The sequence below is a fragment of the Lithobates pipiens genome, unplaced genomic scaffold, assembly GCF_037356315.1.
Source record: "Lithobates pipiens isolate NorthernLeopardFrog02 unplaced genomic scaffold, aLitPip1_a1.2 Scaffold_8, whole genome shotgun sequence".
In the NCBI taxonomy this organism is placed as follows: Eukaryota; Metazoa; Chordata; class Amphibia; order Anura; family Ranidae; genus Lithobates; species Lithobates pipiens.
This window is the reverse complement of record NW_027507903.1, coordinates 534,934,373-534,949,940: the sequence shown is the minus strand read 5'-3', so window position 1 is coordinate 534,949,940 and position 15,568 is coordinate 534,934,373.

The window sequence follows — 15,568 nt, the reverse complement described above, 5'->3', positions numbered from 1 at the left end:
CGACGGAATTCCGCTGAAGCTGTCTTGCATACACATGATCACACCAATGCGGTGACGTACAACACATACGACTAGAAAAAGGAAGTTCAATAGCCAGTAGCCAATAGCTTCCGTCTCGTACTTGCTTCAGAGCATGCGTAGTTTTTGGTCCGTCGGAAAAGCATACAGACGAGCGGTTTTCCTGATAGGAATTGGTTTCCTGTCGGAAATATTTACAACATGTTCTATTTCTAGGTCAATCAGAATTTTTGAGAAAAAAAGTCAGATGAGGCATGCACACGATCGGAATATACGATAAAAAGCTTCCGTCAGACTTTTTCTGTTGGACATTCCGCTCGTGTGTACGCGGCATAAGTGTATTAGCTATTTATCTAAATCTGCTAGTCCACCTAACACTTTCTTCTCGCAGATTAACAATGTTGCTATCCAAAGGTGTCTCTGTTGCACCTCCATCCAGAGTATAGGCACCCTAATACAGATCTACAGGTGAAAACACAGGGAAAAAGCCTAAAAAAAGAAAACTAATACTGCCACCACATCTAAAGATTGGTAAGCTGCAATTTAATATTTTTGTTTTGTTTTGGGTTTAATACCACTTTAACTAGTTGCCAACCAGCTGCAGCAGTTGTACTACGTCAGGTGGGCACAGCTGCGTGACTCGCCGTCATTGTATGTTGTTCGCTTTAAGAAGTGCTAGGGGGCACGTGCTCCTGCGCCGTATCGCAGGAGCTGATGCGCGTGGCTGTCAGCCGCGATGTCCCCCGGCCACCCTCGATCACTCCTTAGAGAGCCAGAACAGGGATCTGTCAGTGTAAACAGACAGATTCCTGTTCTGGCAGGGAAGTAGAAAGAGAGCTGCTGTTCCTAGTGATCAGGAACAGCGATCTCTCTCTACTTCCAGTCACTACACTCCCCCCACAGTTAGTAACACCTCCCTAGGGAACATTTAACCCCTTGATCGCCCCCTGGTGTTAACCCCTTCCCTGCCAGTGACGTTTATACAGTAATCAGTGGCTATTTTTAGCTCTGATCACTGTATAAATGTCACTGGCCCCAAAAAAGTGTCAAAAGTGTCCGATCTGACTGTTGCAATGTCGCAGTCCCGCTAAAAATCGCAGATCACTGCCATTAGTAAAAAATAAATAAATAACAAAATGCCATAAATCTATCCCCTATTTTGTAGACGCTATAATTTTTGTGCAAACCAATCAATATACGCCTTTTGTGATTTTTTTTTACCAAAAAATATGTAGAAGAATACATATTGGCCTACACTGATGAAGACATTTTTTTCCCCTCAAAGTCAACCCAATGGACCCAGCGGCAGGACCCATGGTAGAGAAAGCCCTGGGCGCCCTCCTCTGCCTCAGGATTGGCCCTGCAAAGTGGCCTCAGGGCAGATGGCCTACTGGGAAATGTCCCGATATCCTGGTAGGCCAGTCCGGCCCTGCTAACAGATACAATGCATGGCATTCCACAAACTATTCTGCAGGTTTTACAGGAACAGTTGGTTATACTGGCAGCCCTTCACTGGGCTTGTATTGACTGAATGAGCCTTTCCATTTACAAAATGTATGTTTCAACAGGTGTGATACTGGAAAAAGTATATTCTTCTTTTAGAAAGCAATTGGATTTTCACACAGGTACCGTAATTTAAATTTCATCTACTTGTGACCAATTGAAATCATCATTCTATAGCTAAGCCCAGGTTCACACTGAGCAGCGGGAATGAAGCCATGCAAGTTCAGCTGAACTCACGCGATTTCACTCCTGCACGTCAGTCTCGATTTCGGCCGTGATTTCAGAGACACCTGTGCAGGTTTATGCACAGTTGTCAATGTAAATTGCAGCCCGAAATAGCAAAAGGTAGCACAGAAACTACTTTTTGAAAACTATTAGGATGGCAATTGCTGCCGATTTGACATGTCAAATCGCATGTCAAAACGATCCAGTGTGAACCAGGGCTTAGATTGCTTTGTGATTTTGACAAAAAATGTAAATGACTGTTCAATCATTTGATCAAATTGCCACAGATATGGCTAAATTGGGGACAGCAATTGCAGTCCTAGATAGTAACTAGTCTTATGGCATAGGGGGAAGGGGGAAGCCTTGTTTGAAGTCCCTTATGATTTGGCCAATTCACTTCCAAACAAACAAGCCGTTGCTTTGTGAAGTAGGCACGTTGCAGAAAGAAAATGTTCACCTATGATATGTCCAGCATGATATCCATGGTGTGTTTGAAGGCAGAGTCCACGTGTGCTCAGATTATGGCCTAAATGATAAAACTTTTACTGATAGAGCTTCAGAGAAATGTCTTATCTGATGGAGGCCTTAGAAAATATGTCAAAGGACAAAACCGGCCTTGCTGTAGAAGGGAAAAACCTAAGCCTGGAGGTTACATGTGTTAAGGTATGTAATACCTGTACAGCTGAGTTATGCATCCTTAGCAAATATCACCCAAGTGTCAGTCTTTACCTGTACCTGTGCCTAGTGCCTGTACACCTGAGTAATTCACCCTAAGCAAGTATCACCCAAGTGTCTGACAGCCTAAAGAAGGGATCTTCAAAATTCCAAACAAAGGTCCAGTCCTTCAGACATTAGGGAGGATCGACTGAGGCCAGTGGAAGTAGAAAATGCCCCAGCATCAGTGGTCAGAGTAAACAATGCCCTGTGGTCAGTGAGAGGAAGAATAATGCCACATCCTTGCTGTCAGTGTACAGAGTAGTGCCATATCATTGTCATCAATGGAAAGAATAGTGCCCCATCATTGGTATTAGTCGAACAAGTAGTACCCCAACTATGGTGTCAGAGGAAAGAATGGTCCCCTATTGTTGCTGTCAGTGGAAGTTATACTGTCTTACTGTTGAGGATAGTGGGAGGAAATGGGCCTATATTGTTAGTGCCAGATGAAAAAAAATAGTGTTCATTGTTAATATCAATGCAAGGAATAGTGCCCCATTGTTGGTATCAGAGAAATGAATAGTGCCCTGTAGTTGGTGTCATTGAAAGGAACAGTGCCCCATCACTGGTGTCATTCGGGGTGGAAAAGTGGCCCATCACTGGTGGAGGAATTCTGTTTCATGTGCCAGTTAGAGGCAAGTTAGAGTAAGAGGCAAGCAAAAGGTGGCTCTGGCCCATGGATTTCAGTTTGGAGACCAATGATCTAGATTAAAAGATTCACTTGAACATATGATATGAACATATTTTTCTCATGACAGGTATATTTCAAAGTGAATGTACAGCCATTTTGTTGTTTTAGTTAGAATAGGACCATATCAGAACCTGTGTTAGGCTTGTACTGCTATCTTTCCATCAGTTGGGGAGATATACCCTCTCTAGTTGTCATGATGATTAATGTCAATGAGACAGAAAGGCCAGAAAGGGATGCAAAGTCCTCTAATATTGTAGGGGTTTCCTTTCACTTCCTGTTGCATCTACAGGAAAGGATGTGCAGGGAAATAATCTCAACGGGACACAGACAGTAAAAAGTGAACCAGCGGGAGATTTAACCTTCCCCTACACTTTCCTTTGCAATATTATGAGAGCCTGAAATATGTACTTCATGGGGAAACTCTTTCTATTCTGCCCCTCACTGGCTCCATGAAGGCCACTATTAAAGCCTAATGGAGCAAAAAATATTGCATCCACAGATGACCTGTGTCTCCCCCCTTCCACTTTGTGGCTGAATCCCTGTCTGGTACAGTTCACTACCCTTCTAGACCTTGCGGTATGGAATAAAGGTATGAAATTATTAGGGGATGTGGTGCAGGATGGTAGACTGATGACCTTTGACCATTTAAAAAACAAATTTGGGGCAGGCCCGCAGGAAGTGACATCATCCGTTACATACACCCGGAAGTCCCAGGAGTAAGCAGGGCTTTTGCTGTTAGGAGAGCTGTGATGGCAAAGCCAGTGCTTTACACACTTAAGAGATGCAAATCCTGGTGCAAGATCATGCACAATAGAATGTGAGTGGCCAATTAATTATTTTTAGTGGTAATTGATTTTAATAAAAAACAAATGTATGAAAAAAAAAATGGGCAGACGTGATGGTCTTTTTTTTTTTTTTATACTTATATGAGCCTTTCTTTTTCATATGGTTGCATTCCTCCATATGTGTGGAGTGTATTGAGAAGATAGACTGCCATTACAGTGCATTGCTGGCTCATGATTGGCCAAGCATGCGCTGTGACCCCGCATGCTTGGCCAATCACATCGCCGGCAACGAGGAGAGCCATAATTGGCCACAGGCAGGATGCCTATGGCCAATTATAGCTCAGGGGGGTTTAGTACACGCCCCACACTATATAAGGCCGCCAGCGTGGCGGCCTTGTATAGTGTGTTGGCGTGCAGGGAAAGAGCAAGATAGGCAGGGACAGTGTCTTTTTGCTTGGGAACCTAGCTCTGTTACAGTGGGTGTTGTGTGCCTCCTGCACAGTATACACCTGAAGCTACCCCTTATTGCTGGCGTTGTTGTGTTTCTGTAATATGGGCATCTGCGGCATTTACAGTGGGTGTTGTGTGCCTCCTGCACAGTGTACACCTGAAGCTACCCCTTACTGCTGGTGTTGTTCTGTTTCTGTAACACAGGCATCTGCAGCATTTACAGTGCGTGTTGTGTGCCTCCTGCACAGTATACACTTGAAGCTACCCCTTATTGCTAGTGTTGTTCTGTTTCTGTAATACAGGCATCTGCAGCAGTTAGAGTGGGTGCTGTGTGCCTCCTGCACAGTATACACCTGAAGATATCCCTTATTGCTGGTGTTATTCTGTTGCATATCTTGCATATTAGCCTTTAAAATTAACACTTTTGATTTCGAACGTTCTAGTCCCATAGACTTTAATGGGGTTCTAAAGTTCGTACAAATTTTCGGTCCGTTCGGCTCATCCCTACACATCTCTTCACAATAGCGTATGGAATGATGGATTAAGGATATTGAGCACTTTATCCTTGAAAGCATAGCACAAGACACTTTGGACTTTTTTTTAAGCACTTTAAGTTTATGCAAAGCACTTTATGTTATTCATGCACTTTAATGGATATGAACTATTGAATGGTAGTGTATGTTTTTTATATATTTATGCATTGTTGATTTATTGTTGATTTAAACACGCATAGAGCTGTTGTTTTTGGTTAAAAGCCGAATTTTCCCTTCTTAAACAAATTTTTTTCCACTACCTCCAATTACACCATGCTTCTTACCACAGTTTGGTTCCCAAGAGACTCGGCCTTGTATCATTGAAATCTTACTTCTTGATGATTCATTGGAGAAAACTCCATCAGTGGTTTACAAAGAATTGTTTCAATGACACCACCTTTACTGGCCCATTGTAAGGAAAGGTGGGTGGAGGATATTCCCGTTTTGCAAAGAGATGATTGGGAAAACATAGAATTATCCCTTTAAACACTTGGTCTCTGCCAGTTTAAATTCCTGTACAGAATTTTCCTAACTCCTGCTAAATTTTCTGATATGTATCCCTTCCATCCGGCTGTCTGCTGGGGATGTGTTCACTCCCCTGCTGACTTTAGTCATATTTTAGCCCTAGTTCACATTGATGCGACTTGGTAAGTGACTTGTGACACATAGAGGGAGATTTACAAAAACTGGAGAGTGCAAAATCAGGTGCAGCTCTGCATAGAAACTAATCAGCTCCCAGGTATTATTGTTACAGCTTAATCGAACAAGCTAAATTTTGAAGCTGATTGGCTAACAAGCACAGTTGCGGGGGAGAGGAGGACTTCTGATGGGATTGCCTAGGCAATCGGAGAGGAAGTGGAAGCAGGTACCTGTCAGTTGGTCTCTGACACTTTATCTTATTCGAAAATCCTTTGGATTTTATGTTTTTGTTGGCATCCTGTCAGGGAGACCACAAACACCAAATATTGTCCATATCACCTTGAGCTCTTAAAACAAGACTGCATTGGAGAGTGGGTTGGGGTGCTTTTTGATGGGGATGGGGGTATAAATTTATATGTTCTTTATATTATTTTGTATACAGTGCCTTGAAAAAGTATTCATACTCCTTGAAATTTTCCACATTTTGTCATGTTACAACCAAAAACGTAAATGTATTTTATTGGGATTCTAAGTGATAGACCAACACAAAGTGGCACATAATTGTGAAGTGGAAGGAAAATGATAAATGATTTTCAAAATGTTTTACAAAAAAAATGTGAAAAGTGTGGCTTGCATTTGTATTCAGCCCCCCTGAGTTATACACCCAACCTCTCTGTATATGTTCAGCCTCTCTGTGTATACCCAGCGTCTCTGTATACACCCAGCCTCTCTGTATATACCCAGCCTCTCTGTATACACTCAGCCTCTCTGTATACACCTAGCCTCTCTGTATACACCCAGCCTCTCTGTATACACCCAGCCTCTCTGTATATACCCAGCCTCTCTGTATACACCCAGCCTCTCTGCATACACCCAGCCTCTCTGTGTATACCTATCCTCTCTGTATATACCCAGACTCTCGTTATATACACTAGCCTCTCTGTATATACCCAGTGTCGCTGTATATATCAAGCTTCTCTGTATATACACTAGCCTCACTGTATATACCCAGCCTCTCTGAATATACCCAGCCTCTTTGTATACACCCAGCCTTTCTGTATGTACCCAGCCTCTCTGAATATGCCCAGTCTCTCTGTATACACCCAGCCTCTCTGTATATACACCAGCCTATCTGTATATACACCAGCATCTCTGTATATACACTAGCCTCTCTGTATACCCAGTTTATCTGTATACACTAGTCTGCCTGAGGCTCTCTGGGGACCCTGATGTAATGAGGGGGGCTTTGGAGACCCTTATGTAAAATATAGTGTATATATATATATATATATATATATATATATATACACACACACACACACACACACACACACACACACACACACACACACACACACATATTATATACATGTGTATGCCCGCCCAAGCATATGACCTTCTTTACTTCGCTGCTATGGGCTCTAGCCCCAGATCTTTTGTATACCTAGCAACGCCCCTGGCTGACTCTAACAGATTTTCTTATAAGATTTCCCTGTATTCGGTTCCATTCATCTTCTCATCAACTCTGACCAGCATCCCTGTCCCTGATGAAGAAGAGCATCTCCACAACATAATGCTGCCACCACCATATTTCACGGTGAGGATGGTGTGTACAGGGTGATGTGCAGTGTTAGTTTTCCGCAACACATAGCGTTTTGCTTTTAGGCCACAAATTTCAATTTCGGTCTCATCTGACCAGAGCACCTTCTTCCACATGTTTGCTGTGTCCCCCACATTGCGTCACGCAAACTGCAAACGGGGCTTGTTTTGGCTTTCTTTCAACAAAAGCTTTCTTCTTGCCACACTTCCATAAAGACCAGATTTGTGGAGTGCATGACTGAGGCTGGGTTCACACCATTGAGAATTGGACGCGGGATCCCCGCATTAAATTTGCAATAGCAGAAGATTTTGACCAACTCTCTATGGAGCCAGTACACATATCTCCGCAGCAGGTCCGGTGCATTTTGCAGAAAAACACTGTGCATCTTTTGGTCTGTTTCAGGTTCGAATTCAACCCAAAATTCGGGCTGAAATCGGACCTGAAACGGTGAACCAGCACGCACTGGACCCCTGCTGTGAGCCTCATGAGTCTCATATGTGAACCGAGCCTAATAGTTGTCCTGTGAACAGGTTCTCCCACCTAAGCTGTGGATTCCTGCAGCTCCTCAAGTGTTATCATGGACCTCTTGGCTGGTTCTCTGATTATTGCTCTCCTTGGCCGGCCTGTCAGTTTAGGTGGACGGCCATGTCTTGGTAGGTTTGCAGTTGTGCCATGCTCTTTCCATTTTCGGACAATGGATAGAACAGTGCTCCGCGAGATGTTCAAAGCTTGGGATTTTTTTTATAACCTAACCCTGCTTTAAACTTCTCCACAACTCTATCCCTGACCTGTCTGGTGTGTTCCTTGGCCTTCATGATGCTGTTTTGTTCACTAAGGTTCTCTAAAACATCTGAGGGCCTCACAGAGCAGCTTTATTTATACTGAGATTAAAGTACACACAGGTTGTCTCTATTTACTAATTAGGTGACTTCTGAAGGCAATTGGTTCCCCTAGATTTTAGTTAGGGGTATCAGAGTAAAGGAGGCTGAATACAAATGCACGCCACACTTTTAACATATTTAATTATAGAAAATTTTGAAAACCATTTATCATTTTACTTCCACTTAACAATTATGTAGCACTTTGTGTTGGCCTATCACACACAATCCCAATAAAATACATTTTACATTTACATTTTTGGTTGTAACATGACAAAATGTAGAACATTTCAAGGGGTGTGAATACTTTTTCAAGCCACTGTAGGATGACTCTGGCTAGGCCTTGCGGGGCTGTATTTTTGCATTACCTGGGATCTTACTTTCAAAACACCTGGCACCCTAGTGTTTCACAGGTGCAAATCTTTGTATTTCTACTTTTTTATAAAACTGCAATAAAAAGAATAAAAAAAAAAAAAAAAAAAAAAAAAATATATATATATATATATATATATATATATACATATATACTATATACATAGCCAGGCCTCTTAAGAGTTACTCGCCACCATTTGCCCCACCCAACCCCTACCCTGCCCTGCCCCTAATTCCGCCTCTAAACTCACTCTCAAAAATTATCCTATGAAATAACACTGTTAAATGATTTATGTAGAGAACTAAGTTACAAAGATAAATATTCACAATAACTTGATCAGTGCCCATTAATGCAGCCTATCAGTGACCTATCAGTGACCATCAATGCAGCCTATCAGTGCAGATTATCAGTGCCCATTAGTGTCGGCTCAGTAGTGGCCATCAATGCAGCCTCACCAGTGGCCATCAATACAGCCTGATCAGTGCCCATCAATGCAGCCAGATCAGTGCCCATCAATGCAGCCAGAACAGTGCCCATCAATGCATCCCGATCAGTGCCCATCCATGCAGCCTGCCAGTGCCCATCAATGCAGCCAGATCAGGGCCCAGCAATGCAGCCCTATCAGTGCCCAGAAAGGCAGCTTATCAGTGCCCAGAAAGACAGCCTATCAGTGCCCAGAAAGCCAGCCCTATCAGTGCCCAGTAATGCAGCTTCAATGCATTGGATTTTGAGGAATTGGTACGATGGGGGGTGGGGGGGGGGTGGAATCGGAGGCATAAGTATGATTCAGACCTATCCCCCCTTCCCCCCCTTTCCTTCAAGCACGCATCTTGTTCAAGTCAACACCTCCATGTGCTGCTTTCAATCACAGCACACTGACATACTGTACTGTTACCTTTCTCCTGCAGCCAGGGGGTCAGACATCGTCTAAACACAAAGGGCGGACCAAGAGAGTTTGAGCCTGCCCACTTGATGACATGCACTGCCCCACTCCTTAGATGTGCAGCAGGAGGGAGGTGGAGAGGGGCGGTCCAGGGTGACCGACTGCTCCGCCTGAAATGCTCATCTCTGCAAGCCTATGCGAGGGGGGGGGATGAGCAGAAGGAGGGAGGTGGAGAAGGGGGGGGAGGGGTCCAGTGCGGCTGACTGCTCCGCCTGAAATGCTCTTCGCTGCGAGCCTGTGGGTAGAGACACTGGCTAAGTGGCTATACATTCCCGGGATAGCACAGCCCTGACCATACTCGCACTCCCCATAATTTCAATCGCCAAATGCGAGCAGGCGGGTTGAAATTTTGAGGGCTGTATATATGTATATAAATATATATATAAATATAGTATCTCACAAATATGAGTACACCCCTCACATTTTTGTAAATATTTTATTATATCTTTTCGTGTGACAAAACTGAAGAAATTACACTTTGCTACAATGTAAAGTAGTGAGTGTACAGCTTGTAAAACAGTGTCAATTTGCTGTCCCCTCAAAATAACTCAATACACAGCCATTATTGTCTAAACTGCTGGCAACAAAAATTAGTAAACACCTAAGTGAAAATGTCAAAATTGGGCCTAAAGTGTCAATATTTGGTCTTGCCATCATTATTTTCCAGCACTGCCTTAACCCTCTTCTGTATGGAGTTCACCAGAGTTTCAAAGGTTGCCACTGGAGTCCTCTTCTACTGCTCCATGATGACATCACAGAGACCTTGCGCTCCCCCCCCCCTTTCTGTTTGAGGATGCCCCACAGATACTCAATAGGGTTTAGGTCTGGAGACATGCTTGGCCAGTCCATCACCTTTACCCTCAGCTTCTTTAACAAGGCAGTGGTCATCTTGGAGGTGTGTTTGAGGTCCTTATCATGTTGAAATACTGCCCTGTGGCCCAATCTCCGAAGGGAGGGGATCATGCTGTGCTTCAGTATATCACAGTACATGTTAGCATACATGGTTCGCTCAATGAACTGCTCCCCAGTGCCGGAAGCACCTATGCAGTCCCAGACCATGACACTCCCACCCCCATGCTTGACTGTAGGAAAGACACACGTGTACTTGTACTCTTTACCTGGTTGCCACCACACACGCTTGACACCATCTGAGCCAAATAAGTTTATCTTGGTCTCATCAGAGCACAGGACTTGGTTCCAGTATTCCATATACTTAATCTGCTTGTCTTCAGCAAACTGTTTGCAGGCTTTCTTGTGCATCATCTTTAGAAGAGGCTTAGAAGAGTTCAGTGTGTGGTCTGAGCACTGACAAGCTGACCCCCACCCCTTCAACCTTTGCAGCAATGCTGGCAGCATTTATACGTCTATTTCCCAAAAACAACCTCTGGATATGATTCTGAGCATGTGCACTCAACTACTTTGGTCGACCATGGCAAGGCCTGTTCTGAGTGGAACCTGTCCTGGTAAACCGATGTACGGTCTTGGCCACCGTGCTGCAGCTCAGTTTTAGGGTCTTGGCAATCTTCTTATAGCCTAGGCCATCTTTATGTAGAGCAACAATCCTTTTTTTCAGATCCTCAGAGGATTCTTTGCCATGAGGTGCCATATTGAACTTCCAGTGACCAGTATGAGAGAATGAGAGCAATAACACCAAATTTAACACAACCGAGACCTTGTAACACTAATGAGTCACATGACACCGGGGAGGGAAAATGGCTAACTGGGTCCAATATGGACATTTTCACTTAGGGGTGTACTCACTTTTGTTGTCAGCAATTTAGACATTAATGGATGAGTTTTGAGTTATTTTGAGGGAGCAGCAAATTTACACTGTTATACAAGCTGTACCCTCACTACTTTACATTGCAGCAAAGTGTAATTTCTTCAGTGTTGTCACATGAAAAGATAAGATATTTACAAAAATGTGAGGGGTGTACTCACTTTTGTGAGATACTGTATATATATATATATATATGTAGTACTGACCCCCGAAGGAGCTGCTGGTTTGATTTGGGCTTACCGTTACCTCACCTGCTTGCTTCCCCTTCTTGGGGATCCAGTGGTAAATGGCCCAAAGAATGTTGAAACTGACACTGAATCCTCTTTTGGGTTATTTATTTAGAAAAAACAAAGTCTCTTAATGGAGGGTAGAGGGTTAGGGGTGAGTTCAGGCACTTAAATTGCAAAGTGAAAGTATTAAGAGAATCCAGAGAATAAAACTGTTCCACAACTGGATTCAACAACCCCCAGATAGACCTCTCTCACTAGGCCTAGCAGCCGGTGGGATACTCGGTAGTCTCTGCCACAGACTTGTGAGACACACTTGAGCGTTACTGAGGGATGTGGATAAATTTAAAGAACTGACATACGGTACCAGTTTCTCTCAGCTGATCCGGAGATACCATATGAGTGTTGATCCAGGTTGCATCCTTCAACAAAGCCTCCAGGCTCCATCAGAGAAACCAGCCTTGGATATGGTCTTCTCCTGAAAGAGTCCTCCCCTGGGGTTCTTCATTTGCTGGGCCTCTCCCTTCTGATGAGATGGGACTGGACCATCCCTGAATCAGTAGGCCCCGAAATTTGCTCGGGCCTATCCCTTCAGTTGCCTCGCCTCGGGCCAGCCACCCCCCGAGACACAGGATGCATAGTTCCACACCCCAGGCCAGGAGGGCCATGGGGCTGGGTCAGGGGACCCACAGAACCAAACAGACAGAAAAAAATGGCCCCGCCAACATGGTACATCGGTACCTTAAATACCACCCCCCAGAATGCACAGCAGGAAAACACTCCCACTGAGCTGATTCCGAGAGATAAGTGGCATTCAATGCATCCAGCTAGACTGCGTTTCTACTCTTGCCGGCGGTGACAGCGACACCTGCAGTCAAGGAGAACCCAGTGCAACCCAGCTGCGCTGGTATTGAAACCAGAAATTTAGAGAAATATATATATATATATATATATATATATATATATATATATATGTCTTTATATATCTCAGAATGTTGAGTGGCATGCATTGAGTCTCCTTCAGATAGGGCTGTTGTAAAAGAACGACTGCACCAACAACTTGTGCAGGCTCTGATTGTCCATAGACATCCCCATTAGTATTATTGATCGTGGTGTAAGAATAGCAACTGTCAGTGAGTTTCAGCTAGGCCAGTAATGGAGTTCTAGGTCACAAAGTGATATATTTAGACTGTCATCTCAGGACCGCTTATGTCATCTGTCACAAGTGCTGACACATATAATATTATATAACATTACATATTGTTGCTATGCCCTGTAGTGCAATATGTCACAATGCTGTTGGCAAGAACTAAGGGCTGTAGCGTGGAATGTGGTAATAATGAGATTTCTATACATCCGAAAAGTAATCCTTTACATTTCAAAACACTAGTTGGTGACATTTGGGTCAGGATGGGGCTGGACAGCACGTCGCTGTATTTCTGTACTTAAAAGCATAAGAAACTGAAAACAGTGTTATACCTGATAGAGTATGCTTCAAATATATTTTTAGAGTTAACATTTTTAGGCAAAGTACACAACCCTGCACCACACTATATTATAGTAACATAATTTCTGGGAAAAAAAAGTTATTAATTACAGTGCAAATTTACCATATAGTTTTGAGGTGTTGAGAAATTGGCCTTCAGAACGATTTTCATGCTGGCTTGATCTTCATTATTGGTGTGATACATATATGAAGCTTGTGTTCAATAAAACTTTTGTTCCCTCTTTCTATAGAAAAGAGCAGATTTGGCTAACACATTGGAAAATCTTTCAGTACAATAATTGTTCTGAACAATTGGCAGCGCTCAATACAGCACCTGAATATGTCTCCAATGTCACAAACAATAGAGGCATCTGCTTCTTGTATCAAGACCTATATCTTACAGGAAACATAATACTGAATAAACACTTCTGGAAACTAAACAGAACATTTATTTGTACAGATCTATATTTTAGCCCTCAATAGGGTTGCCACCTTTTCTTCAAGCCAAACCCGAACACTTTAGCGGCGCACGGCAATTTCTTTTTTGTATACGCTGTAGGATTGAAAAAATTCTTGGACACCTTTGGGGGCACCAAGAAAAGTAGGAAAGGGGCATAGTTAAATGAATCAAAAGCATTTTTGTAATGTCAAAATATATAAACAAAGGTCCAGTGCTACTGTATAGTGCAACTATTTAATGTATAAGATAATGTATACAATCAACTATTATGCACTTCAAAGTCCAAAAAAAGAAAAAAAAGATAAAGGGTCCTTTCACACGGGGCGGATCAGTGCTGATTTGCCCCGTGGATATCCGTTTGCTCAGCGGGGATTGCTCCGCCGATCCCCGCTGAGCAGGGAGATGACAGGTCCGTCTCTGCACACTGCGCAGGGACAGACCTGTCCCAGCGCCGCTCTGCCCTATGGGAGATTGGATGACGACGGGCCGCAGTGTCCGTCGTCACCCGATCCGATGACGGATGGAAAAATAGCTTTTTCCTCCGTCACACTTTTTAGGATCGGAGCAGGTCGGATGTCAGCGGACATGTCACCGCTGACATCCGACGCTCCATAGAGGTCTATGGAGCATCTGTTCAGGTCCACCTGAAAAACTGACAGGCGGGCCTGAACGGATCGTCAGTGTGAAAGGGGCCAAAGACAAATCCAAGTCAAAGGTCAATCCCAACACCAAAGAATGTTAAAAACTCAGATGCACGTCTTCTTTCTTCCACCATAAACTCCACCACGTGTGCTTATAAAATGCGCACTCACCACAAGTATTGACCCCCGAAGGAAGGCCAAAATCGCTTAATTAGAATATATTTTCAACCAGAGTAGGTCTGATAATCTTCCTTCACTTTACAACAGCAATTTCCACTTTCTCTATACTCAGCCACAAACCGAGAAGAATGCCATATATAATTAAATCATTGTGCAGTATTTATTGAGTAAAACTTTTGCCATAAAATATAAGAACAGCTCGCTCACATGTGATGGTGCCCTTAGACGGGCACCAGTGCGAACAGCTTCTTTATTTTTTTGGAGGTTTTCTCCGCTGCTCAGGCTGGCGAGCATTCCAATCACTGGACATGGGAACCGTTTGTGATGTCACGTATTATCCGGAAATGACAGCAACATGCACTTCAACGTGTTTCACCAAGATGGCGTCTTCAGGAAGTTCCTTCACCTCTGATCACAGGTTACACATCCAGTTCCCATATCCAGTGATTGGAAAGCACACCGGCCCATGCAAGCGGAGCGAACCTCCCAAAAAAAGGAAGCTGTTTGCACTGGTGCCGGTCTAAGGGCACCATCACATGTGAGTGACCTGTACTTATATATTATGGCAAAAGTTTGCCATAAAAGTGTGAACGCAGCCTAATAGTTGTTAACCCTTTTATAGGCGCTAATATACCCATTTCAAAAGCTATTATGCCCAGTGTATGGGTGGTTTAATACAATGGCCTTCTATTCCTCTTGTAGCTGCTGACAGCATCGCTCTCCAGGCTGCTACAAAGCAAAGGTGGAATGCACTTGGTATCACTCCGCCTGGGATGGAAGCTGTGCAGGGAATGAAGCCGAGTTATTGTTTGTGAGGTGCTATGGATGTGCAACTGAAACAGGACAAAAAGGAGATCCCAATGAAATAAAAAAAAAAGGAACTGGAAAAATAAGCATTCATTATTTACAAAATGGAGGACTGTATATTAATGTACTGGGGAAGATGTAATGTATAGGGAAGGTGAACTAACCCTTTAAATACTTGATTTTTCTGTCAGTTTTTCTGCCAGATTATCACTGCCATCTAAACATGTGTCATATAGGCAAGCTGAATTTATTTATTTATTACAGGTAGTTATATAGGGCCACCAAATTACGCAGTGCCCTACATATATACATATAGAGAATTAATGCACTTAAAGCATTTGTGCTTTGCTTATACAGGGCACATACTACACCAGCAGCATATACTCACCTTATACTCACTACCTCTTTGCTCTGTTCAGCTGGTGGGAGCATTAAAAAAATTCCTGTACTTCCAGGTATGGGAATAATGTGACTTACTCACCTTCCTCCCACATGAGTGGTGAGGGTGTTTGGTAACCGACTGAAAGCACTGACATAGCAGCAAGAGAATCTTAAGCCTCCAGGCTGCAACTTAGATTTTATGTATGGCTTCCTATAATTACTCCGCCACGTGAGCAGAGCAGTGGGGAGTGAAG